Genomic DNA, 25371 nt, shown 5'->3' with positions numbered 1-25371 from the left:
GCTTCGTAAACACAACCTCTTAACATACACACACACACACACACACACACACACACACACACACACACACACACTCACCCACACATATATATAAACACACACACCTATTCATATCCTGCAGCCTCAGCTTCTACCTTGGCCCTCCCATTTTCTAAAGTATGTCTCACTTCTCTATCTCCCTAACCGCAAATGCTTTAGTGCTATTTAATTTATTTCCTTTGTTATCATTTTTCACACCAGCTGAGTGAAACAGCACACGAACTGCAGTGCCAGGTTGGCAGCAGCTTCCTGGCTGCTCCTGTGACTAGAAAAAACTGTATGTGTTTGAGAGCGGAGAAATGGGTTTTGAGAGGTTGAATGATCTACCGAAGACAAGGTACTTTCCAATCCAATTTCAGGTAGAGTACATTATGATTCAATGAGAAGATATGGCTTCCTCAACCATGTGTCCTCATCCATGTTTGCTTGAACTGGAGCTACTTGAGAGTGCACACGGTTGAAAGAACACATAAGACCACTGAGCAAACATGTGGCTGACGTTGCACACCTGAGCCCAGCCTACCTTCCACACATCCGTGACCTTTGCAAAAGCTGTCATCGTGACAAATCAGACACAGAAAAACTTCTGAAGATCCCAGCCTGCTGGTTTAAGGCCACTCAGTGCAAACAGACACTTGAGGCAGAGTTAATCGAGGAAACAATGGAGGACCTCTGGAACGTGTTACACCAACAGAAGCCTTTGAAAAAGACAAGAATCACGGTGGTGTTTGCCCTCCTTTGTCATGTTACAAGGCTGTCTTGGGCCTGTGCTTGCTCTGCACCATGTTCTATTCAGAGAGGGCTTAGTGTGTAGCAGGTTGCTCCGATAGGTGTGTGAAACCTGAAACTCACAGGCTTTAGAGGCAAACTGTGGAAATAGAGAATCCAGAAAAACAGCATGTCACACCTTACTGGATTCAGTTCCCAGAAACCAAAAGCAGATTATCTTGATTATCTATGCATTCTCTTACAAAGACCTTGAACATGAAATATTTTTCTTGAAAATTTAAAATTCCTTCATGCTGTTTGATGATTTAAAATATAAAGTGTTTTGAAGCAATAATCTGATAAGCATGTTGAGAACCATGGTAGCAACTGGAGAAACTGAACACATCCTTTTTATTTGACAACTTTATTTTGCTTTTCATGTGGAAGCTAAGGCTTGATCTCTTTCTTTTTGGTACCAAACCGTCCCGATCCTGTACAGTGACTACCTCAAGACGGGATAGATAACTACTGATCAATCAAATACTTTGTCTAATACATGTAGAGTCAGAATATATATACAGCAATGCCCTAAAATGTGGCCTTGTGCTATGCACGGCTTACTTCTTTGTTCCTACCTTATTTCTGTGCCTACAACTGTGTGTGCGTGTGTGTTGCCTGTGTGTGGGTATGCACTATGTGTTATAAATGACCTCATCAAACACTAGAATACACAGTGGAGGGGTCTGGGCAACATCAGGTCCAAGCTACGCCACAGAGCCCCGATGGTGTCTCCCCGCTTCATTTACATACAACAATATACAGGTCCACAGCCCACTCCCAAACACACATACACAAACGATTCACGGCATGCTAAACTCAATCTCAGTCAGAGCGCGTCTGTGCATGAGTGTGTGTGCGTGTTTGTTTGTAAGTGAGTGGAGGAAAGGGCAAGGCGCCTAAAGAACATGTCATCTTCATTCAGTGTGGTGAGCAGCGTTTCAGAGGCATAAAGCAAGATGGTTTTGTTGCTTGAGTTTTATACTTTTGTTTTTCATGACCTGAGCACACAGCACAAGGGCAAGCTGGTGTGGTCAACATATCCCTTCTCTCCTCTGCTGTAAGAGGCACACTGTGTGAGAAATATGCAGAGCGTTCTCCAGTAAGAGAACTGGGGAAAGATCCAGCCTCAGGATATGTGTGTGTGTGTATTGTGTATGTGTGTACATGCAAAGGGCTCAGGCATGATCAAACAAAGCACATCCAGGTACAGTATGCCATCTGTACTCCCCCCAGCCCCCCAAAAATGTACTCTCTCCCGCCCTCTGCATCTCCATGCAGAGTTTTTGCGGTATATGGAGTGTCAGAATGAAAGAGGCCTTGTCTAAGAGCCTAATCCTTGGGCGATTAGTCAACGCGTCTCGATTAAAAGCTGGAAATGCAGCCACGCCTCCATCCCTCAACTCCCCAAGTAGAAAATGGCAGCCCACAGGTGTCCATACAATGTGTCTCATTAGAAAAAAATGGGTGGCGGGAGGTGGATCAGGGGTGACTTTCACATGAGACAGGGGAGAGGAATGGTCAGGAGAGGGGCCTGAACAATCCTTCACAAAAGGCCTGACAGCGGTAACACAGGAGCCCTGAAAGCATAAACATTTCTTTTTTTTTGATTTTGCACCCATATGCTATCACATTCTGAATTAAAATAAGCATTCTCTTTCTTGAAAATGTTAATAAGGCAGCGAGAGACAGAGAGAGAAAGAGAAGTGGCACGTATATTTTTGACAGATTATCCCTTCATCAGCCGGTGTTTTCTGTAAACAGCCATTTTGAAGTGGAAGGATTGAGAGCAGAGACAGGTATTTCACCTAATCAGCCTCATACACCCTTACTTTCCATCAACACATGTTCAAAGGCTAAAATACCTCATCTTAGGGATATTCCCATGCTAGAACATGTCACCAGTACCACAAATATTGGGACTCTGATGACTACACAATCAGATATATATAAACTTTCTGTGTCAATGCTCAAGAAGAAATTATCAACAAAAGATACAGTATATTGTGTTGAAACACATCATGAGTCTGTAGGCTGTTTTTGTGTTTTATGCTTTACACGTGTTAATCACACAAGTGCTTATTAAAGGAGTGATGCGCTTGAAAGGAGAGGCAGGAGATGTTTCGAGGGCTCAAGGCCCCAGACAAGGAACAACAAAGCAAGCCTCTCTCTCATTAAAAAACAATCACTCATTAAAAAAGAATCATAAAATAAATCAGTTTTATAATGATATTTTTTCCACCTGCTTAATAGTCACAAATGCTGATCAGTTTATGTGATTACTGTTGAACTCTTTAACTATCAGCAGCTTATTTCCTCCTGTTTAATAATAACTTTTATTTATATAGCACTTTTCATATATAAAATGCAGCTCCCAATGCTTTATAGTGTGGCATTAAAAACAAAACGCAATGGTAAGTGAGAGCAACAATATGAAACAATGAGAACAGGTTAAAATAAAAGCAGATGGGAGCAGGAGGGTACGATGTATAAAAAATAAAAAATAAATACAAAAATAAATAAGTTCATTAAAATAGAATAAAGGATCCAGTATAAAAGGCATAGAAATAAGAGTAATAAAAAAAGTCATTTTTCTTAATCTGCTCCTAGTTAACCCATGGCAGTTTGAGTATCAGGAAATGACCTTTGGCCCTGGGGACAGACTACTGTACTTCCCCAATCACATCCATCGTGTGCCTAACCTTGAATGAAAGCTCGAAAAGGGAGGGGTGTGTCTTTAGAGACCGGACATAGAGAGGAATCACTTACCACTTTCCCCCAGAGACTCAAATAGCCTTACACAGAGGGGGGATTCAAATAACAATGGCAAGAGGCAGGGACTGAATGTTTCCTGAGATCACATGTTGTTAGGAAGACCACAGCACTTGCCAACCAGCCAGCCAGGCAGCCAGGCCGGCTGTATGCGGAGGTCCACAGGGTGAGAACACACATGGTTTGAGTTTGGCTCTGTGTAGGACCGGGAGGAAAGAGGGGCCTGGTAGCAGGAACCCTCCAATTCTCACTTCCTGCTCCTGCTGGAAACGTGATCTGTGTGCCCGTCGTCCCCATCAACACTGAGCACAGTGTTCACCCAGCAGCCAAGGGGATAGCATGTTCATACGCAGGGCACCCCATCACACCGAATCAGCCTGTCAGCACCCTGAAACCCAGGCTGGTGTTTCCCTAATGAGCTGGGGGGGGGGGGTACAGCAAAGACAATCCCATTCAATCATGCTGTCAATCCTAGTGTGCCACAGCGGCAGGTTAGGTGACATTTCTTCATTTCTACAGGAAGCATTTTTGAAACACGGGGGCTGATTATTAATAATATAAGTAAAATAGGAACAATACTTGAAAATGAACATTATCCTGACCTGTCTTTCACCTGCGTACAGTAGATAGTAGATAGACATCTACTGCTGATAATGAGTCTGGGAAGAGAGGAAATATATATATATATATATAGGTGACACATGGGGAGAGGCCATAATTATAGGGTTGTGCAACTGTCTTAATTATCTTTACTACCTGAAAGCCAAATCAATGTCACTTTAACTGCTCCTGGAAGAAAGAACTCCAGCTGACCTCGCAGTCCCTCCTTGACAGCAGAAGATGACTCACCTCATACCACAGGTTACATTTGGTCAAGTAAACACACCACACTAGTAAAACCACTGGGCCCATATACATGCACCAATGACTTACGTTTAAAATAATTATTTAAAAAAACGAGGGACGAAAAATCTATTTGGCCAAACGATACCAGCGAAAATGCTGCGCTGTTTTGCAAGAACCGAAGCAGTGTTTTGGTAGCGACAACAGTTGCGTGGGGCAATGTGTGTGCTGTTGTGTGTCCATGTGTGCTGTGTGTGTTGCCAAAGCCCGAGCTTCATTGTTTATGCTCTGCTGTGTCTGGGTCAGCGGGGCTCTTGACTGAATTCTTGCCCCAGCATGCAGAAAGTTTTAACGGTGTTGTTGCAGGAGGAGGAATGATTACATTATAAAAATACACCACACCATATGTCCTAGTGAGCGCCCAAACCGCATTATGACATACAGTAGAATCCAGCAGGCCTTTAACCCTGCCTCTGCACTTCACCAACCCAGCTGACACAGCCTCGCCACAGCTTTGGATGATCCGCTCACCTGGAGTTATTTTCGGACAAAAGAATAGTGATTTCCAAGACAGCAAATGCTTAATCAGCAAGTCCTGACGTGATGGAAAAATGAGACGGGCACGCATCACAAGGGTGTTGAAGAAAGCCCTCTGCTAGTTTTCAATCATGCTCTGTTGTCACCCCAGAATTTGCAGGTATTAATTCCAACCAACCAACCATCAGCAGCTGATTTTAATGACCCCCCACCGTTCCTCCACTTCTCCTTCCTTTCCTGCCAGTCAGTGCGATTAGCTGGTGTAGTGTGTTTGGTTAAGGTGAAAACATGCTCTTTCTTGGGTCTTCTTGGGAGCTACAGAGAGAGGCACTGTGGGAAATGTAACGGCAGAGAAGAGCACATGCTAATGTGGGTTTGGCAGCAAAGGTCATCAATGCTACTTCACACTTACACAAACACGACAAGACCAATTTGAAGATGGTTACACAGCTTTTGCATACAAAGCAGCCCCTTCTGTGTGAACCTTCCCACACGAGTTCACTCTGGTTAGGAGCCAGTCGGTTACCTCGATCAGAACCTCGCCCTCCTTCTTCTCGTCTCCATTTCACTCTCTCTGTGCGCTCCTTGTGTCTCATAACAAGACGGAGCATGCTCACAGTAAACCTCTTGGGGGGTGAAAGGGATTGGGAGATTAAATTTATTTTGAATTCCTTCCCCTTAATGTGGCAATTACCCCCCTCCCTCCCCTCCCCTCCCCTCCTCCTTCCCTCTCCCTCACCTCTTCTCTCCTCTCACAGCAGCACAGCACGGAGTCTGTTCTAGAGCACATCTCGTTTATGTTTTGTACACAGAATACATTTCTTTCACCCCCAGCCGAATCTTGAGCTTCACGGCAGAAACGGCCAGCCACTCATTCGACTTTAGGTGGATTAGCTGTACGTGTGCTGCTGCAAAGGTTTTGCGGAGTATGAATTTCTTAGTGTGAGGATTGTATAAAAAGATCCAACCTCATTCATCATTACTTGTTACTGAATGTTACATACAGATGTGCATCCTTGTATGATAGTGGAAGCAAACACACAGATCTACTGACTGACAATAATGACTTGACCTTTTTTTAAGACTCAGGAAAAGCATATAAAACGTAATCCTAATTTTGTTGCAAACTGATTCTCTCAACTTTACTTTTAGTTAAATGTATATATTTATTCCTTAAATTTGAAGTAGTTTACTGTCCTGCTGCTTGGAAATGCAGGGCTTCCACTAGTTAAAACAGTCTTGTGAAATGTGTTTTCCTGAATGAGACAAAAGTAAATGGCTAAATGCTTTAACACCATAATTCTATGGATCTTAATCTCACCGTTTTGCCACGTCATAAGCCTGGTCATTTGTGTATAATCTTAGTAAGCAGATCAGAAACTCTGTGTGTGTGTGTGTGTGTGTGTGTGTGTGTGTGTGTGTTTGCCATACGAGATGCTGCTTTTTTTTTTTTCTGCATCCAAGACAAAGGTCAGGAATGCTAAGGTCAGCAGTGATACAGTTACAAAACACAAGTATCTGATCGTGACGTCCAAAATCCCTGATCTAAACTACTTGTGTAACAAAACCGGCCGGGAATGAGAGATTTCTCGGCTCAATTTTTGTTCCACTTTTCAATCCTCTGTGTCTAACCTCTCAGAGGCGACACACATTCTCCTTTGGTAAATGAATCCCACCAAAAGGCTCCATTTCCCTCTTTTCTTTGGTTGGAGGGCCAGTCACAACCCCCCTTTTCACTGCATTTTCACACATTCCATGCATCTAAAACGGTCTCGTTTTCTATCAACTAAGCTTCTTAATTGACCGTTCTATACAGGGAGGGATTAGCTGATAAGAGGGGGGAAGAAAAAGAGGGAGAGCAAAACAAAAAGAGGAAGTAAACGGTCAGTTGGGGGGTGGCAAGACACCAAAGGATTACCCCTGTCATCTGCCCTGAGATAAAAATACATCTTCAGAAGTGTGTGTGTGTGGGGGGGGGAAGACTTTGTGAGGCATCCAAGAAAAATCTGTGCTATCAGGCACTGTGGAGGCACCCTCTCTCCAGGAGAGAACACAGGAAGGCCCCTGCAGGGAGGATTCAGCATTTCCTCTACCAGTAGTTAAAGTTAGAGCACTCTGAGGTACCGAAACCCTTTCAATGGGTCTGTCATCGATGTTCTCTCACAATGCTTGGCCCACATCTCTCCCGCTCTCTACTTTCTTTATGTTACTTTACAGAGCTGCCCAGGGCCCATTCGTACACTAAATTTTTTGTCGTCACGTCATGCTGTAATGTTCTAATCTGTTCTTTCCATTGTTTGCTGAGTTGCCAGTATATTCTATGATTTTCATTACAAACAAGGAAAGGAGGTTGTAAAAGGAGCTTTCGTGCTGTTGCGAGATCTCCAAACTCTTTAGAGCAAAGCTGTAGAATGACTAAGTACAACAGGGACTGATATATTCTATAACCTGTAAGTACACACACACACACACACACACAGTCGGAGTGCCAGCTGTGCCACTGACGTAGGTGGAGTCCGAGTATCAAGCCAACACAGGCCTTTATAATTGTCCTAGATTTATAGGTGTGGTGCCTTGTGTTCTATATCTAATTACAGATTTTTACAATGATAGCATGTTAAGTGAAATGTAATACAAGAGCGTAAGAACCATTGCTTTGACCTAGACGTAGCAGCCCATGAAGCTCTACCTTTTAATTTCACCATATAGGGTTTCAGCAAAAAAAGGCTGATATACTTCCTGCTCAGGGGTGCAGAGTTAATGTCAGTGGCAGAAAAGCAGACAGGAAAGATTTTTTTTTTTTCAGTCCTCCTCTCAATCTGCCTCTCATTTTAAGGCTTATCACTACATTCTGTCTAAACTCAATCCCCCCCCCCTCTCTGCCCATTCTCTCAAAAGGTGCACATTTCTTTATCTTGTATTCAGCAAACAAAGGTGCCATTAGGTGGCATGCCTTCTGACAATATTTAATTAGGTTAAAACAAGTAGAAATGGCCTCTACTCTGACTCAAGGGAAATTCCAGCTGGGGATGACAGGGGCGGTGGGAGGGTTGGAGGAGAAGGGGGATGAAAGTCGAGCTCCATCTCTCTTTGACAGATTGGTAGAGACATGGGGAAACTTTACACGCTGTTTATTTGACCATGCTTTCCGTATGCTCGTATCATATTAAAAACCACAAGTGTCGGGAGAGGAGTCAGAAGAAAGGGCGCTTTCCTTCCCTCAACAATACCCGAGCTGTTCACGCTGATTTATGCAGCACAAAGGTCTCAGTGAGGGGAGAGAAATACACACTCACTAACAGTCAATACTGCCACAGATAATCTGTAATGATGCTGTCACACACACAAACATAAATGCTAAGAACGTAGACACATGCACACACACACAGGCACACGCACACCTCACATAGACACAGTGGTGCATCTGTCAGCTGTAACTATAATCTTCAATCTGACACCTGGCGATCAGCAAACAATTATAAAGCCATCAAGCAAGCAAATCCTGGTGGTGTTGAAACCACGATAAAAAAAAGGCCAGGAGGTGTTACCGTTGGCAGATTTTACGATGCAAACTAAAAGGAAGATACACATCTTCTAAAACACTATCTTGTTAAATGAGTTACTTAAAAGTTGCAGTATTCTTAATTCCGTTAAAATTAAAATCCTTGGTGAATAATACAAAACAGATGGGTTTTTTTTTAAATCATTTTATTATATAAGCTCTACCTATTCATAAGCTTTTTTCAAAAAGTGCATGTGCACTCTGACTATTGGACAATGTAAACTTTGCACACTTTTTAAATGCATTTCTCACATCTGCAATGAAACTCTCATAAACAAAAACATGCTATAATAATTATAAGCCGTATGAAACGTCACAATACATCAAACTCTGTTTCAGCTGAGCTCTGAGGAATCCTAGTCTCCATGTGCCCTCACATTTGCAAAGCAGATGTCTTGATTAGAGCATACCAAGAAAATCTGTCATTCCCCCCAACAAGATGAGACACAAAATTCATGACAGTAAGGGGTTATAAAAACAGCAACGTGTTGGGCATGAAAACAGTTTTGTAATCTAATAATGATATATGATTCTGATATATCATCAGACTGTACAATAAAAGTAATAAAAAATATTAGATTCAGTCCAAGATGATCATTTAAGAAAAGTGAAGACCACCCGTGTTTGCTCACATAAAAACCGTGGCTCTCGTGTCCAATCACATATCATAGATCAGACTGTTTATGAGTCAACCTGTAAAGACCAGCGGCAAAGGCTCAGCCACATGTTTTACTGCTCTGTTTGAATAATCAGGTACAAGTAAAACAAACAGCTACAGAAGGGATGTTTAGCAAGGAGCTCAGGATCCAACTCGGGGTAATAAGTGTTCATTAGTTTTAATAGCCTGGCTCCTGCACCAAATGAAAAGAAAACTAGGAGACCACATCCAGCTAATGTAAATAAACCGAAAATCTCCTCCACTGTCTATCTTGAAAAATCTATCTCACTTTCTTAACAACTTAGGTAAGAGTAAAGCAGGAAGTGGAAGATTCTGCTGTCCCGACTGAAAAGTACAGTTTGTATTCTGGAGTAATTACTATTGGAAAGACAATTAGACGCTGTGTGCATGTGTTCACTCAAGAGAGAAATGAGGAAAGATCATCCAATAAAAATAGAACATTTGACAGAATTAATTAATGCACTATGTGTCTAGATACAGAGTAAAATAAACATAACTGATGTAGGGATTAAAATATGAAAATGAAGAACAACCAGATCTGCTATGCTCAGACTTCAAAGTGCTCAAACAAAAAAGGGTGGGACTCATGTCAAACATTTTTAAATCTTAAAAAAACAAACAAAAAAAAAAAAGTATCTTAAATGACCTTGTGTCTCTGTTTTAAGCCCGTATGCGTCCATTAGGCAGATGCTGCTGTTGGGCTTCTCTGGTGTTTGGTGGCACATCTTGATTCCACCTGAGCCGAGAGAGAGGCAGTGAGGCAGGCCCAGTGATCCAGATGGCCCCCCAACACTGGCCTGAACATAAACATGGCTTGGGTCTGGTTGAGTAGAGGGAGACCCCGTTTATTTATGGACATGTCTGGGTCTGGGACACAATTATAGAAAGATAGATAGAGGAGGTGAGGGACAAAGGAAAAGGGCTCAGAGAGCGGTGCGTCCAAACTTACACATGTGGATGACTTCCAGTACGGTCAGACAGTTGTGTGATCTGGCCCACCTACACAGCAATAGCTGAAAATGTGTGAGTGTGCGTTTATAACAGCGTGAATGTGTACAAGGTTAAATGTCCCTATGCCCACATACTGTTCCTTCTTATCTACATTCCAGTCCAATGTACAAACTATAAAGCAAAATACCTTTTTAAACTGAAGGAGGGAAAAAGCAACAACTGGCTCATTTGAGGAACTAATTGAACTCTCCGTGACGTCAAACACGCCACAAACAAGCCAATGTAGCAAGCGGTACTGGCTGTAGGGCGGCAAAAGTAGAGTGAGGGTGTGAGGCTGGGGAATTCAAAGAATTTTCCCGTGTGCTTACCGGTAAAAACCAAGCCCACTGTAGGTTTATAAAAGTATGGCTGAGCAAGGTGCTTTTCATCTTTACCGCACTCTCATCAACTATATCAGTTCAATCTAGATTTTTACAATGGAGTTTACAGCTTAATAGCCCGGTACAGAAACCCAGACATCGTAAGGTGTTTTTATGGCTCTTGTCTTTATGACGGGTCCAAATATCATTGCATTACTGTACAACACAGAGGAAGGTAGTTCTGCAGAAAAACAACTATTTTACTTTCATAATTATTGCAGGATCCTTGAAATAGACCTGAGAAACTGCAGCTATGACGAGGAAGCCTTGGTGAGTCGATCACTGGTCAGAGTCTGCACTCAGACTACAGCACTTTGCCTCACAAACCCTGCCAGCTCATGTTTTCTGTCGCCTTTCACAAAAACCAGAACGACTATCCAATATGAAAACAAGTCACACATCCGATCAACCCGCAAGATCGTTGTGAGGAAAGACAAATCAGCATCACTTATTTCTCACTTCGAACTCTTCTAATGTTCAAGTAAGCATAATGTTGAACAAATTAAGATAAGGTACATAAGTGCTGCAAAAGCTGCTTTCACTTTTTTCTTGGCAACTTTGACGGCAAAGTCATTAATCCAGTCAGTCAGACATTAATTCCACTGACAAACGTCTGCTCATTCTTCTGCCTCAGTGCGAAGGTTCTCTGCTCGTCTGACTTCGGCATCGTTACAACATCGCATAGGGTAATAAAACTCTAGCTAGGTGATTAGCACGGTGGCCTGACACAGCATGCACACACACACACTGAAGTATAAACATTACACAATCGCACCAAACATGTGAGCAGCTTCAGCTAATTAAAACCACGCTGTCTTTTAATGCCTGTTTATATCTGACTCTTAAATGAATGCTGCCCCCGGAGCTCCTTCCAAAACAGCTCAGTCAAGGAGCGGAGCGGAGGGAAGGAGAGGAGGCTATAGGGAAGGTGGGATGAAAATTACAGTAGGAAGGGGACTGGCAAATGATTTTTATGAAGGTTTCACGAGGAAAAACAAGTCAACAGAACGAAGAAAAGTTCACAGTTGAATTAAAAAACACTTGATTGGAAAAGCAGTTTAGCCCTGGGGTAGTGTTTATATTATTTAAGCAAACCAATTCTTTAGGTGATTGAAGAAATCTACACCAAGGCAATTTGAATAAGCAAGACATTCGAGGCATAAAGATTATCAAAAGCGCCGGGCTGTTCCAATTTCTTTGATCTTCATGATTCAGTGAATGAGTGAACGAGAGCAGGGCAAAGGGAACTTTAATACCTCTCAATCAGTACCATGTGGGGCTTTATTGGTGTGCCACTGCCATTCTCGTTGCCTTGGCGGGCATGAAGGACACAGAGACCCAGGGGGCAGGGGGGGGGGGGACTGGCCATCGCTCACTCACGTCGTTAAAGTCGATAAGCTGGCAGCTGGCAGGAGGGAAGCTTGCCATCAGTAACCACCAGGTCCCCGACCACCTCACTCACATTTTCCAAAACCTTTTCTCAATCTGCTCTCTGCCTGGTTCAGAGTCGGATCAGACTCAGCCCTCCAGAACATGGGCCAGTTAGTCTGACGCATGGCACCGCAGTTCTGGGAGGGGTGGAAAAAGTCCAACCTCACACCTGAGTGACCTTTGCCCTGTCCTCGAGGCCACCACCAGACACTGTCAATCCTCTGAGTAACAGTAAACATGTACGACCAGCTACTTTGACATCAATACTTCCACATACCGCCCTGTCTTTACAAGCCACACTGAGCACATAACACACAATTAATGTAGTGTATCCTGATTTTTAGAAATGTCACTGTTGTAATTATATTTGGAGGTGGATTACCTATTTTCATATGCACAGATTTTGAGCCACATTTCAGGTTTGGATTTCCAGTTGCAACTTGTACAGACTTAACTGAGAAAGTGGCAGAGGCATATGTGTGTGTGTGTGTGTGTGTGTGTGTGTGTGTGTGAGAGAGAGAGTGAGGGAGAGACAGATGTCTGGAAGAGGCTAGGTTGGCAGAGTTTACAGTAGAGGAGTGCAGGCTTTGTAAACGAAAGGAGGAACACACACAAACATACGTACCCACCTCACACAAACTCCCCCACTTACACCACACTGAAACCAAAGCTTACAACAGCCGCGCACCGCTGCTAATGCCCTCCTTGTGTGTATAAGTCGGTACCTGAGTGTGCGTGCACATGTGTCTACGACATTACATCGCGCTCCAGAGTCCCCCCCCCCCCTCCTCTACAGCAGCTGTCCACGCCCCAACACACGTGCACCCCATTTAGACCGCTGCTGATTGAGAGCTGGAGCACCGATTGGAGGTAGCAGCATGAGGGGAAGACGTAGTTACTCATTTTCATTGCTCTAGGGTTTCCCCTGGTTTCTAATTGAAGGTATTGCCAATGTTACCAATGGAGGCCCAGTGTTACCCAGTGCAATGGTGGAAAAGTGTAGAGTGAGGGGGTGCTCCGTTAAGAAAGCCTGTAAAGTAGCTGCTGCCACTAACAACACCCCGTTAACATGAACCACAGACACACAGCCATAAGAAATAGTTATAGAGAAAGGCTCACCATGTTATGCTTTATTGCACACCTGCAAAATGTGGTTAATGCAATAGCCAGCATATGCATAATGAGGTTTAAAATGTGAAAAATGCAGCTAATGAATACATGTTTTTTTCCTAAATTCTTGCCTGCCTACAAAGTACATAAAGACAGGAAACTACAGGGTCAATGATTAACTTGAATAGTAGACGGAGGTTACCCTGAGCTATTGACTAGACAGATATACTGTACACTCAGACTTCCTCCTCTGTATCTTTACAGAACACCTCCATGACTCACTCACTCTACCAGCTCTGCCATGCCTCAACATATTGTCTGCAATAAACAACAGCTTGGGAAGAAAAACATAGATCTCTTCCCTCAAGGCGAGGTAGCTCCTACAGTACCTGCCTGCCTGCCTGCCTGCCTGCCTTGGACACGTCTGGTCAGGTCCTCGGCTCGGCTAGCCCGCGGTAGCTCTTATCAAAAACTGCTGAAGGATTTAGATGATCGATTATCATGAAGAGATGAGTAATTTTGGAGTGCTTAGAAGAGATGGCAAGAGATAAGCAGATGGGAGCAGTGTTGCAACCATTCACTTCTGTTGTGGGCTGTTAGCGACTGCCACAAAATAAATGAGATTTGACACAGGTGCTAATGTCAACAGGCTCTCTCCACACAGACCTAAAAGTACACAGTGGGCAGTACAAGCTTGCACTTTCACTGAGAATAAACAGGAAAGAAATTAAAGGGAAAAAAGAACAGGAGCAGAAGCAAATAGTGGCCAACAGCTCTGATAAGCTCACAGTTTGGAATTTGATTGTGGTTTTGGTAAGAAAGTAAGAAGTAGATAAGAGGGATCCGGAGGAACTGCTCACAATGCATGAAATATTACAAAGGTTATATAAAAGGTTTTGTGTATGTGCATGCCTTTCTGTGTGTGTGCATGCACACACTTTGTAGCATTCAAGGTAGATGATAGAAAAACCTAAAAGTATAAATCAGATTAGCTACAGATTATGGACAATTTAACACATTCTTGTACCAGCATGAGAGGTGTGGCTGTGTGTGTAAAGTACACACACTGCACTAATACACAAATGCACTTAGCCTATGCCAATATACACCATACCTATATACTGTATACCAATACTACACCTTACTGCACATGTGCACACATGCATCAGCCACAGCGCAGTCAAACAGTTAAAATCAAACAATGATAACATTACAAGTGCAAAAAAGTTACACAATACACAGAGAACAATTCACTTATGATTGCAACCTTTTCCCATGACAATGTATCTCATAATTTCCAACTGACAAGAACCTGAATAACTACATACTCTGAAATCAGATTTGTTGAGAGCAAACTGGTCAATGTTCAACAATGTAGTGACACACTGAGAGGAAACGGAAGTCTTCCTAAACAAATGATACACCTCTTATAAGAAACTATGATATTTAATGTTCAAAAGAAGAGAGCTGATGAAACATGTTTCGACAGGAGCTATGCACATGCAGTAGTCCAAAACAGCCCATAGAAAATGTTTATTTTTGTAAGTTCTAGACATTCAGCCACATGCATGAAACAGTAAACAAAACAGTTATGAACGACAACTTTAGCCTGGGCATAATTTTCCAAGATTTACTTGAAATAGTACTGAAACACAGACATACAGCACACCTGTGGGAACTGAACTGTAAGCAACACTACACTTGTGCTATTACTGTCACCCAATCATAAGCTGCCCCACCTGTTCTTTCACCATGTCACCTGTATCTCTCTCATTCATTCTCTGTGTTCTGTAATGTCTGAAGTGCAGAGAGGAGGAGTAAAGCCAACAAAATGCCAAATGTCTGTTACATGATTAAAGCTGCAAACAACCAGCTGAGCAAACAACCACAATTGGTTGTTTGCAGTTTGCAACATGCTATTCAGGTTTTCTATTCACTATAGTGCACTATACTATCCATACATTCAAAATTATATTCCCAGCTTTAAAATCTCTTGTGTTGACTTATTTGATGAAATCAACATGACATGCCACACGACAGTTGACTCTCCCTCAACAGAATTACAACTTGCAAGGCGGGAAATGGTTAGAAGCAACAGATGTACAAAGTGAACAGTTGGCTTTATTGAAGTTCACGCTGGGTTTATCAGTGTCGGTACACACAGAGGCACACCGCCACTTTGATCTTCAAAGGGAGATGAGCTAGAATGAGGGGCAATAAGAAGATAATAATGCCAATCTGCATCCATTACTCCATAGATCACAGGGTTACTTTGACGTTCAAAGCAGGTTTTACCTCAAGAGGGAGACCCATGTTTCATGTTACCACATTGCCATCTAGTGGACAAGCTTGAGACTGCCTTTTCCTACACTAGAAATAAACAGAAGTGTGCTCTATGCACTATACCTGTAACGGCAGCCAAACTTTGCCAGCTAATTTAAAAACACATTGACAAATAAATCAATAAACTAACCAGTGAACCAAATTTTAACAAAGCAACAGATTTTTTGTTTTGTACTGTATTCTACAAATTTATTTCACTTATGGATTTTAAACAGTAAAAAGTTAAAGACATGAACAAATTCTAATCAAAGCATTAATAAATGTAATCACTGTATTTATTTAAGCAAATAAAGGCAAAAAAACTGCTCAATGTATCATGAAGATGGTCATCTACCTATTCACATAATATGTTTTATACAAGAGAGACACCTTGTGGGTAATGTACCAAACTGTAGTGTGGTAATATTGCACACAGCAAGAAGAGAACAAGGCTCTATGCTTATATGCAGTCATTTTAAAAGCAGGAAAAAAGCAAATAGATAAGATCTGCACTGTGCTTAATGGTTTGACACTTTCCAAAAAAACTTTGTGACCAATATGATGTGTGTGAAATTGAACAACAAAAAACAAAAACAAACAAAAAAAATTCTATTTCATGCCACTGATGAAATAATATAAGAATATTTGACAACCAGACCTATATTCGTGTTACAATAATTAAGTAAGTAAGACAGTGGGCACTGGTGTCTTTCAATGTGTTTCAGAACAAGTCAATCAAACTGTGACCTCTAGTGGTGAAATGAAGTAAGGGGATGCAAAAAGGCCATACACTGGAGACTATTTCCTGTCACACTTTGCATTACAGACATCTGTGCATGTTAGAAACACTCCTGACTGAGGGTGCATGGTTTTCTTTGTTGCAGTAAGAGGGGTAGAAACAACTTAGCTGCATAGTCCTTGACAATTGAACCATGTATGGTGGTCTATCTAAATATTAAAACTAATGTTCAGGGTATTATACAAACTTTTTGAAGTTACAAATGCAAAATACTTTATACACCTTACAAAACAACACATAAACAAAAAAACAGCTATTACAGTGGAACAGATATTAATTTGTATTTCTGAATATGGTTTTAAACGTCTGCTCATGTTTCTGTCAAGCTGCTCACTTTTCATTTTCAATATAACACTATGTATCAGATGTCATACAGAGTCCAGCATGATTATATTTCATTTACAATATGCAGAAAAAGACCTAAAACGTGATTACTCAAGAGTTACGGGTTATTTTTATAAATAATTCAGTCTTTTAATGTTCTTTTCCTAATGTGTTTGTAAGGTACTTTTTGTAAAACATTGTAAAACAGAAATTGATCGTTTATTATTCTGAATAAAATTTGTAGCACATATCTCAGAGCTGGATTAACACTATTTGAATTGGTCAATGTTGATACACTTACTGTAAACTGATCTAACTGCATCATTAAAGGGTTTAGGGAGTTGTTTGGGCAGGGAAGGATAACATCTACACAATTTACATTATTGATTATGTCAGTTTTTAAAATTTCTTGTTTGTGCTTTCATCCATTTTTGACAAAACTATTTGTTTTTCATTTAGGGAACAGGTTTTTATCCATAAAGTCATCATAATAACTATATAGAACATAAACATATACAAAAAACACTAAATACAAGAGGGGCGCTTAGGGAAACAGTTGTCTGTATTTATAGATACAATATTTAACATCCAATATTGTAAATAGCATAATGTAAATTATGTGGAACTTTAATAATATACTTTATAACAAAGATCAAATTATTTTAGTACATCTTTGCAGAACTTGTTTTCTATAATATTAATGAAATATATGAGCATACCTGACATATTTTTAATATATTGTTTGTAAGAAGGACTCTATGTAATGCAGCAGTGATACTAAGTGGATTGTCCAGGCAAAATAAAGTAAATTAAGCTACATTTATCTTTAACAGTAACTTTTATAACCACACACACTCTACTTCATCTCCAAGCAGTTTTAGCACCACAGAGCTTTAGTGGCCGAGAGAGGAAATACAACACAGTAAGCTGTAATTCTCTACATTGTCCACAAGGGTGTAGCAGTGTCTAAGAAATACACAAAGGCTACTCCAAAGTCAAACACTGATTGCACTGAAACATTGCTATTGGGTGCTCATTGCTATTTTTTTGCAAAATAAGGCTATATGGAGACAAAACATAGGATTCATTGTCAATTATTTGTCATAAAACTCGATCTTTTGTCGCTAATCATATGATTTTACTCCTCTCAAAGGTGACACAGTATTCAGTCAGGAACAGCCCACTGAGGAACATGGATGTCTGTGTCTTTTCCACAGCCTGCTGAATGAATGATGCCCTGTGATGACAGCGTGACATCTGGACAACCTCCAGTCGCTTAAGCTGTCATTACAGCACTTTGGCACAGAGAGAATAATGAGCACTATTACTGTTGGCTTATCTATGCCTATGGTCAGAGACACTGACAGCCACTTCTTTCACTTCCACAGCATGTCTGTCAGTAACTCAGAGCTCACTGTGGTAGCATACAGACCTAGTAGCAGAGCCTTAAACAAAGAAGTATCTGCCTCCTGCTCACCCAGCCTATAAGTTTAATGAGACACGATCATGTGTGTGCCCTTTCTAAATGTCAGTACACTTAACAATCCACTTTGGATTGCACTTTTTATGTGGACAGGAGTGTAACTCGACTTAATTCAATCTCCTTTAAAAAAAGCAAATAAAATTAGACATGCGCTCAAAGCTGTCGACGTCACACACGGATCCCCTACACAAGCGCAGGACTTAACGAACACATACACAGTGGTCTGAGGAGCCTGGTGGTCTGCTGTGTCCCGGGGAGGTCACACAGGAAATTTCACGCTCCTCTTCACACTGAAAATGTCTCCTTTATCCTCCCCACTGAGACGGAAAGAAAAGGGAAGAGGAGTGAAAGAGTGGATCGAATAAGAAAGAGCCAGCTCCTGAATGAGGATGGCTTACTTGTGTAGGTGTGACATGCTGAAACGCAGTGGCGTTACCATGGAGACCCACACCCAGAAAGTGAGGCAGAACATGGTCACAGGTTCGGTGGAATGTGACATTTGTGAGACGGGAACACAAAGGGAGGAATTTTCCCTCCAAAATGAGAGTATGAAAAGAGCAAGTGAGGTCAGTGTGAGAGAAAACAGGAGAAGGAATGTCTGCTATTTTAGGTGTTGCAAAACTAAGATCATAATTTTTTTTGTGTGCGAGGTAAGTCAAGATGTCACCTGAAGGTCCGCCCTAGACACCTGTCTACTTTATATGCACACACACAGAAAAAAAACAATTGAAATTTATCAGCAGGTAAAATTCTACTCTCAAAATGTAGAAAAAATTGCAACAATGTAAACAAATGCCATGCGCTTCCTTTGTATTGAGCAGGTGAGGTCAAGCCTACACTTCTACACTGCAAAACATCACAGCGGCCTCTTCACCTGCATGTATTCCAGTCTGACTAGCAGAGTCTGTTCTTAGCATCTCTTATTCACAACTGTTCTGCAGATCCATAGTGTCCTTGTACTGAGGTGGGCGGTGCACGCAGCCTTCCTGTGGCAGAGCCTGAATGGAGTGCTGTCTGTCTGTGTCGGGCCAACAGAGATGCCCCTGTGCTCCACTGTGTGTCTTTGCTATTTGCTCTGTGTGTGTGTATGTCCTCCACCCATCCTTCTTTCACCTTTCTGTGCTCTCCATCTCTCCTACATGCGCTTTCTTCACGACGCAAGCATGGTTGTGTTTACACAGGAGGTCAAGGACAGAAGGGATAGCAGGATTTAAATGACAGTTAGAAGGAGTGCAGCCGTTTTTTTTGTTTTTTTTTTAATCACTCATTAGGGAATAGCACACCATATGGCAGTAAGGTGAGTTGAAAAGGTCTAAACACCAGGTGCAGAGAGAGGTTTATCAAAGAGAACAAGCTTTAAGTGTCAGACCCAGAGGCATCACCCTGAAGAATCCGCACTCATGTTCACCACTTCCTCTAAAGTACCCTGCCACACTCTCACTCAAGCACAGGCTGTCTGTCTCTCTCAGCCACCCACTTCCTGATAACTCCCAAAGCAGAACAACCCCCCTCAAACACACACATACACACACACACTCAAACGCCACCCTCTAAGTTGTGGTTTGCCTGTAGGAAATCAGCAATCTGCTGCCATTAACCACCAGCATTTACTCTTCCTCTCTCTCCTCCCTCCTCTTCTCTATTTCTTTTACCCCCGTGTTTAAACAAAGCATCTCTCCCTCATGAGCATCATTAGGGAGAGAAGACAATTGTTGTCGGCCAGTAGGAAGAAAGCCCCACACAGACTGTGGCAACAGGCCAGAGGAAAACACAAAATAGCCAATTAGTCTGAAGCAGTGGTCTGGTGTCATGGCATCTCAGAGGCCTATAGCTTTGTGTAGGATGATAGGCCAGATCTCCAGTTGTCTATGGCAGAGGGCACTTGCTCCTTCTGTGTTAGGCGAGTCAAATACCTCTGTTTAAAAACATTTTTAAAGTGTGATTCTGCTTTATAGCTGAAAAAAATGTCTCATATTTCATCTACAAAATCTCAAATTGTGGACAACTGCCAGAGAAGTCGACTACTCACCGAATGATACGTTATAAAAGCTTTGTGCCAGATAATTCCTTAATTCACTCGCATCTCTTACAAATTTTCTTAACAGCTGAACACTGTGAGAACTTATCACAAAACCTGCAGCTAAGAGAAAATCACAAATGCAGGGAAAATCACCAAAGCTCTGAGGAAAAAAAAAAAAAAACACTTTACACAGTGCTCCCAGCTTTTCAAAAACTCTCTCCTTCTCCCTCTAACACACACATAAACACATAGGCACAAACACATACACCTCGAAACAAAGGTGCCATTTTACTCAGGAAGGGTCAGCAGTTCTCTCCATGAGACAGGGGCTTGTTCTTGGTCAGAGGCTGCTGCCCAATCTCAGGCCACCCTCCCCTGGCTCCACCGGCCCCCTCTGGCCCCCCTCTGGCCCCCACCACCCCGGAGACAAGCTCCCCATTGTTCCTGCACTACTAATAAATGACAGTTCTCCTGTTCAGACAAACTTTAGAGCCCAATCTAAACACACACACACACACCCACACACAAACTGGGTGTAAATGGTGCTCCATATGAAAGGATACACAGCAGCTTTTTTTTTTTTTTTTAAAAAAAAACAGCCTGATATTTCTCATGGAGCTCATTAAAAGGTTATCTGACACTAATGATGGAAGGATATTTTCCTGCGATTTGAGCTTTGTGCCCTGTGGAGCTGATGAGGTAATGCTGAGGGCACATTTGCTACAAAAACAAGGTGTCATTAATGCATAATAAATGTTACTATTGCTTTCCTTTTCCCTTCCGTGGTCGAAAAACGGTCATGACATCGAGACACGGTTCACCGGGAGGTCATGCCGCTCAGCCAGCGTTGTCACCTGAGTGTAATGTCACATACACACCCACAAACACACACACCAGATTCAGAGCTTGATCAGGGCCAGGGACCAGGTGAGCATTGAGTTTAGACATGATAAATCACCACTCAACTTAAGCTCATAAACACACCATTAACACGCTCGACCACAGCAACTTGATCTGTTTACCTTAACCACCGTGCTGGGGACTATCGCTCTCCGGCAGGCCTGTATTAGCATGCCTCAGGGGGGCCTGATGCACATGTCTATCACTGGGGCCGGCCAGCTCCAGCTCTGGGCCATGAAATTGTCTCAGTGGTGCTGCTTCAATGTTGTCTAAAATATGTCTCAACACTGCATGAGGTCATTTTCCAACACTCTAGGCTTGCTTCAAGGACCAATCTATAGAGCTCTATAGTATCACTGCATAGCATCTTTAGTGTGGAAAAAGTGTGTGCCTGTTTTGTCTGAAGTGTGTGTGTGTGTGTGACCTGATTTGTTCAGGTATTTTACGGTAATGGAAACTTGAATGAAAAAACAGAACAATATTCTAACAATGACAAAACAGATGATCCTTTTTTTTTAATTCTTAGAAACTGCCAGTGATGAGAAAGTTCCTGGGAAATTCTGAGTGGAGTAAATACAGGTTTGTTAAGTGTGTCTGACCCTGGTGTGTATATGGCTCTCTACTGTGGTTCACCACAAGTATATCATATGACAGCACAGCCAGCACACTCAGCTCGGTGAGGAAGCAAATTCCTGCCTTAGGATTCTCAGCTACAGACTAAGACATAAACAAGACTATCCAAAAAAAAAAAAAAAACACATCGACTGAAATGTTCTGGCTACTTTGATGTCTAGGAGACAGTCTGAGGGAGAGAAACGAGTGTATGAGAGTGGGCGTGCATGGGCGCATCTGTGTTTGTGTGGAGCTTACACAGCGCAGAGGTGATGTTGGCCGTGTGCTGTGCAGATGCTGGGCGAGCGGGGTCACGTCAACAGACATGCTCCCGCTCCGCCGTTCAAACGACAAAAGGAGGAGGAGGAAGAAGAGGCAGAAGTTGTGAGAAGTGGAGTAAAAAAAAAAAAAAAAAAAAAAAAGCCCCAGTGTTTAGTCAAGGCCTGCTCACTGACACAAAGTCTGTCTTTGTCTGCCTCCCAGGGTACCAGATAAAGGAATTCTTGTGTGTCGGGGGCTCTGACCGAGTTTATTTGACACTTCAGCTCCTTTTGTGAAGCAAGTGTCCCACCGTCAATGCTGGCCATGAGAGTCACTTGGCATTAGACAGAGGGTCCCTCTTCAGTGGAGAAAGGGGGTCTTGTTTGGAGACGATTTTTAATGGAGGGGGTGTGTGGGGGGAGCTGAGTTGCAGGGGAGGGGGGGGGGGGGGGTGCTTGGTCTATGCTCTTCGCTGTATACAGACATATAGTGGGGCTCTGTCCCCTGCCCTGACAATAGATGGAATTTTTTATTGCTAAGGAAGTGCATGGGATTGAGAAGTGAAAGGTGAAGGGTGGAGGAAGAGGGGATGCTTTAAGAAGGTGGAAGCCTCATCATATAACTTGCATGAACACACACCCACTATGAAAGCAATGCCATAATGTCACAGTGTGCTTGTTAAACAAGCACAATGCCAACTTGCAGAACAGGTACAAAACCTGATGAGTGTCATCAGTGTGTGATATAGGTTTCTCTTGAATGAAACATCTTAAACATAAACCTCCCTCTGTTAGACACAGCTGGGATTTTTAACTGTTACACAAGTCATGTTTCTGGTAGCAGCAGTCTGCTGTAATGACAGCCGCTTCACTTGGCTGACAGGCTTCCCTGTGGGCAAAGTTATGGAGCTCAAACAAATTTACTCTCACCTGAATGGAATCACTGTGGGGGAAGGTGGGTGGACTACATGTTGCTTTCTACAGTATGGACACTGTATCCACACAGTTCACTCATTTTGCACCTGGTCTTTCACAACATATGATAGTGCCTCTGTGAATGGGCTGTGGACACCTGGCACTGCAGGTGTATGGCGACTTAAGGACAGGCTATAAAGCTGTACATTTCAAAATAGGGTGTAAGGGAATGACAGTGCTCAATTCATCCGTCTGAAATACAAGTCAGTCTAAGTCTGTTTTGAGGGTGAGAGATGCGCATGTTATGAGCCCGGAGAATAACGGAGCAGTGTTGAACAGGTGAACCTGAACATGTGGAGCAGTCCAGGGGTTTGCCAAGGTTTTTCATATCAAACACACCCATCTTCCCAGACAAACAGTAGAAATACAGCCCAACTTGAGAAGAGATGTCTTTCGGAATCTCATGGAAAAAGAGTTTGGTTGTTGAGTCAAATTAGATATATAATAATATATAATAGGCCAAATGGGTGTGTAGGGAGATAACGGCAGAACCTTTGGTCAAAAAAAAGCCATTGTCAAACGTTTTGTTCTGTTTGTGAAATAATAGCTGGTGGAATTAAGCTATTCCACATTGGGACCCCTTATGGAACACCACGAATGACAACAGCTGGTCCCCAGAAACGCACGGACTAAGCTGCACGTTTTGGCGAGTCAAAAAACTAAATGACAACATGAATTTGTAACAGAAACTGAGTGTAGTCTCAATCTTTCACTATCAAAAGGCAAACGAGTTGTAGATAATTATCTTGTTTTTACAAACCTGCTGGATCAGGAGATGCGTACTGACATTATCCAAATCGCTGGACATCTGCTGAGCACCAATAGAAAAAAAAATCCCAGGATATTCCATTGCTGTATGTCAAATCCCGCCACAACAGACATCGATTTTCCAAAAGCATATCATTGTACTGGCCGTCTATGTCACTGGCCACACTTGAACACGCGTAAAGTATCCCAAGAGACAAAAGACTTGTCCAGGAGCAGGACTTGGGCAGCACGAGTAACTGTTGCTGGACAGCACGCATTCCGTGCAAGAGATTCCCTTATATCCTACAAGATCCACAGCTGGAGCGTTGAATCCATTAGCTGCTGCCATCATGATCCAGTTTTTCCAATAATAATAGTAATGATAATAATAACTCCTTGACGTGTGTCAGTGCTGCAACGGTTGCATATGATCCACTTAATGCGTCCAAAGAATCCCTGCGTAAACAGATTTATGCTTTGGCAAATCAAGCAGATCGATCAGTGTGATTACTTCCAATAAGCAGTAAAAGAAGCTCGGTTCCTCCTTATGATCCAGTACAGTGATGATTCCTGCTTGAGCTCCAACTAACGTCTCTGTAGCTGATACGATGCGCTCCTGTGAAGAGCCGGAGCCACACTGAGCCATAGTTGGAGTGTAGCAACGCAGCACATGCTGCTCTCAGCCAACGTAAGCACGCAAAGCATGATGGTATGTGGAGTTTATTGATGGTTCTGCTAAATATTTGAGAGCATGACAATCATATCAGATTTCCCTAATCTTAAAAAGCAAGAACACGAAAAAAAGTAAAGTAACCTCTAACTGAAAGCAATGATAGTCACATTAAAGTATAACTAAAAGTACAGTATACTCAATTTTGCCTATATTGCCAGATAAAAACATATTTTCCTGTTGCTGGAAATCAACTTATTAATTTACATTAACAACAAAAAATACCTGTTGACATAAAGTGTGCCTATTTTTATTATTCTCTGTAACAATAAAGTATGTTATTATGTAATGAGTCTTGGCTGTTATAAATTTGTTACAATCACTCATCATCTGTCAGTTTGATCCCAGGTTGCGTGTGAGCCCTGTGTGAGCAGCGTGAGTGAGTAATAATGATCATCTGTCGCTGTGCACAGATACAGGGATGTCGGTGCCTTGAATCACCTTCCAATGAATGAATCTCTTGTCTTTCTTACCTCACTTTCATGTCCTAACCACCTCCAGGCTTGCTTGTATTTCTGGGATCATAGCTTCCCTTAAACCTCAAAACAAGGACTGGATTACTGGGAACGGAGTATAGACTCAAAGACTAAAATTAGAACATACATGAACTTACAGTATACAGTGGACAGCTGAATGACACTCAAGTTAAATTAGTTAGTTTACTGACAAATGCGCCTGAGAACAACAATCTTGCCATTATTTATGGTTTTGACAAGTGTTAGAAGACTGTTTTAAGATATTATCTGCACTCCCTGTGTGTGTTAGAAGACTGTTTTAAGATATTAGTATAATTTTTAATCAATGACTGTATTAAGTATGGCATTCCCTTTGATATAGTCTGAAAGGGACAATGTACTCTGTGGGTAAAGTGGGTAATCTTTGACATAGTCAAACCATTCGTGTTTGGCAAACAATAAGAAATCTACTGTATATTCAATAAACTTAGTTTTTCCTATACATTAAATGATATTTTATCTACATATACTTAACACATATGTGGGAATTTATCTTATCTTAATTTATGTCATCCTGAAATTTTGGACAAACTGAATTATTAAAGTTTCTCCTCATCACAGCACTATGACTGGTTT

General features: G+C 42.0%; 1 long non-coding RNA gene across 1 annotated transcript in view; it reads right to left on the bottom strand.

Annotated features, from left to right (window-relative positions):
* Window positions 1-24203, bottom strand: part of LOC122967760 — a 53266-nt gene extending 29063 nt beyond the window's left edge. Inside the window, exon 1 of the long non-coding RNA XR_006398673.1 lies at window positions 23564-24203. This is a non-coding gene — a long non-coding RNA (uncharacterized LOC122967760). The remainder of the gene's footprint in view (window positions 1-23563) is intronic.
* Window positions 24204-25371: the final 1168 nt, after the last annotated feature.

This window comes from Thunnus albacares, chromosome 17 (genome assembly GCF_914725855.1).
Source record: "Thunnus albacares chromosome 17, fThuAlb1.1, whole genome shotgun sequence".
Classification (NCBI taxonomy): Eukaryota; Metazoa; Chordata; class Actinopteri; order Scombriformes; family Scombridae; genus Thunnus; species Thunnus albacares.
This window is presented reverse-complemented; position numbering and strand designations above follow the sequence as displayed.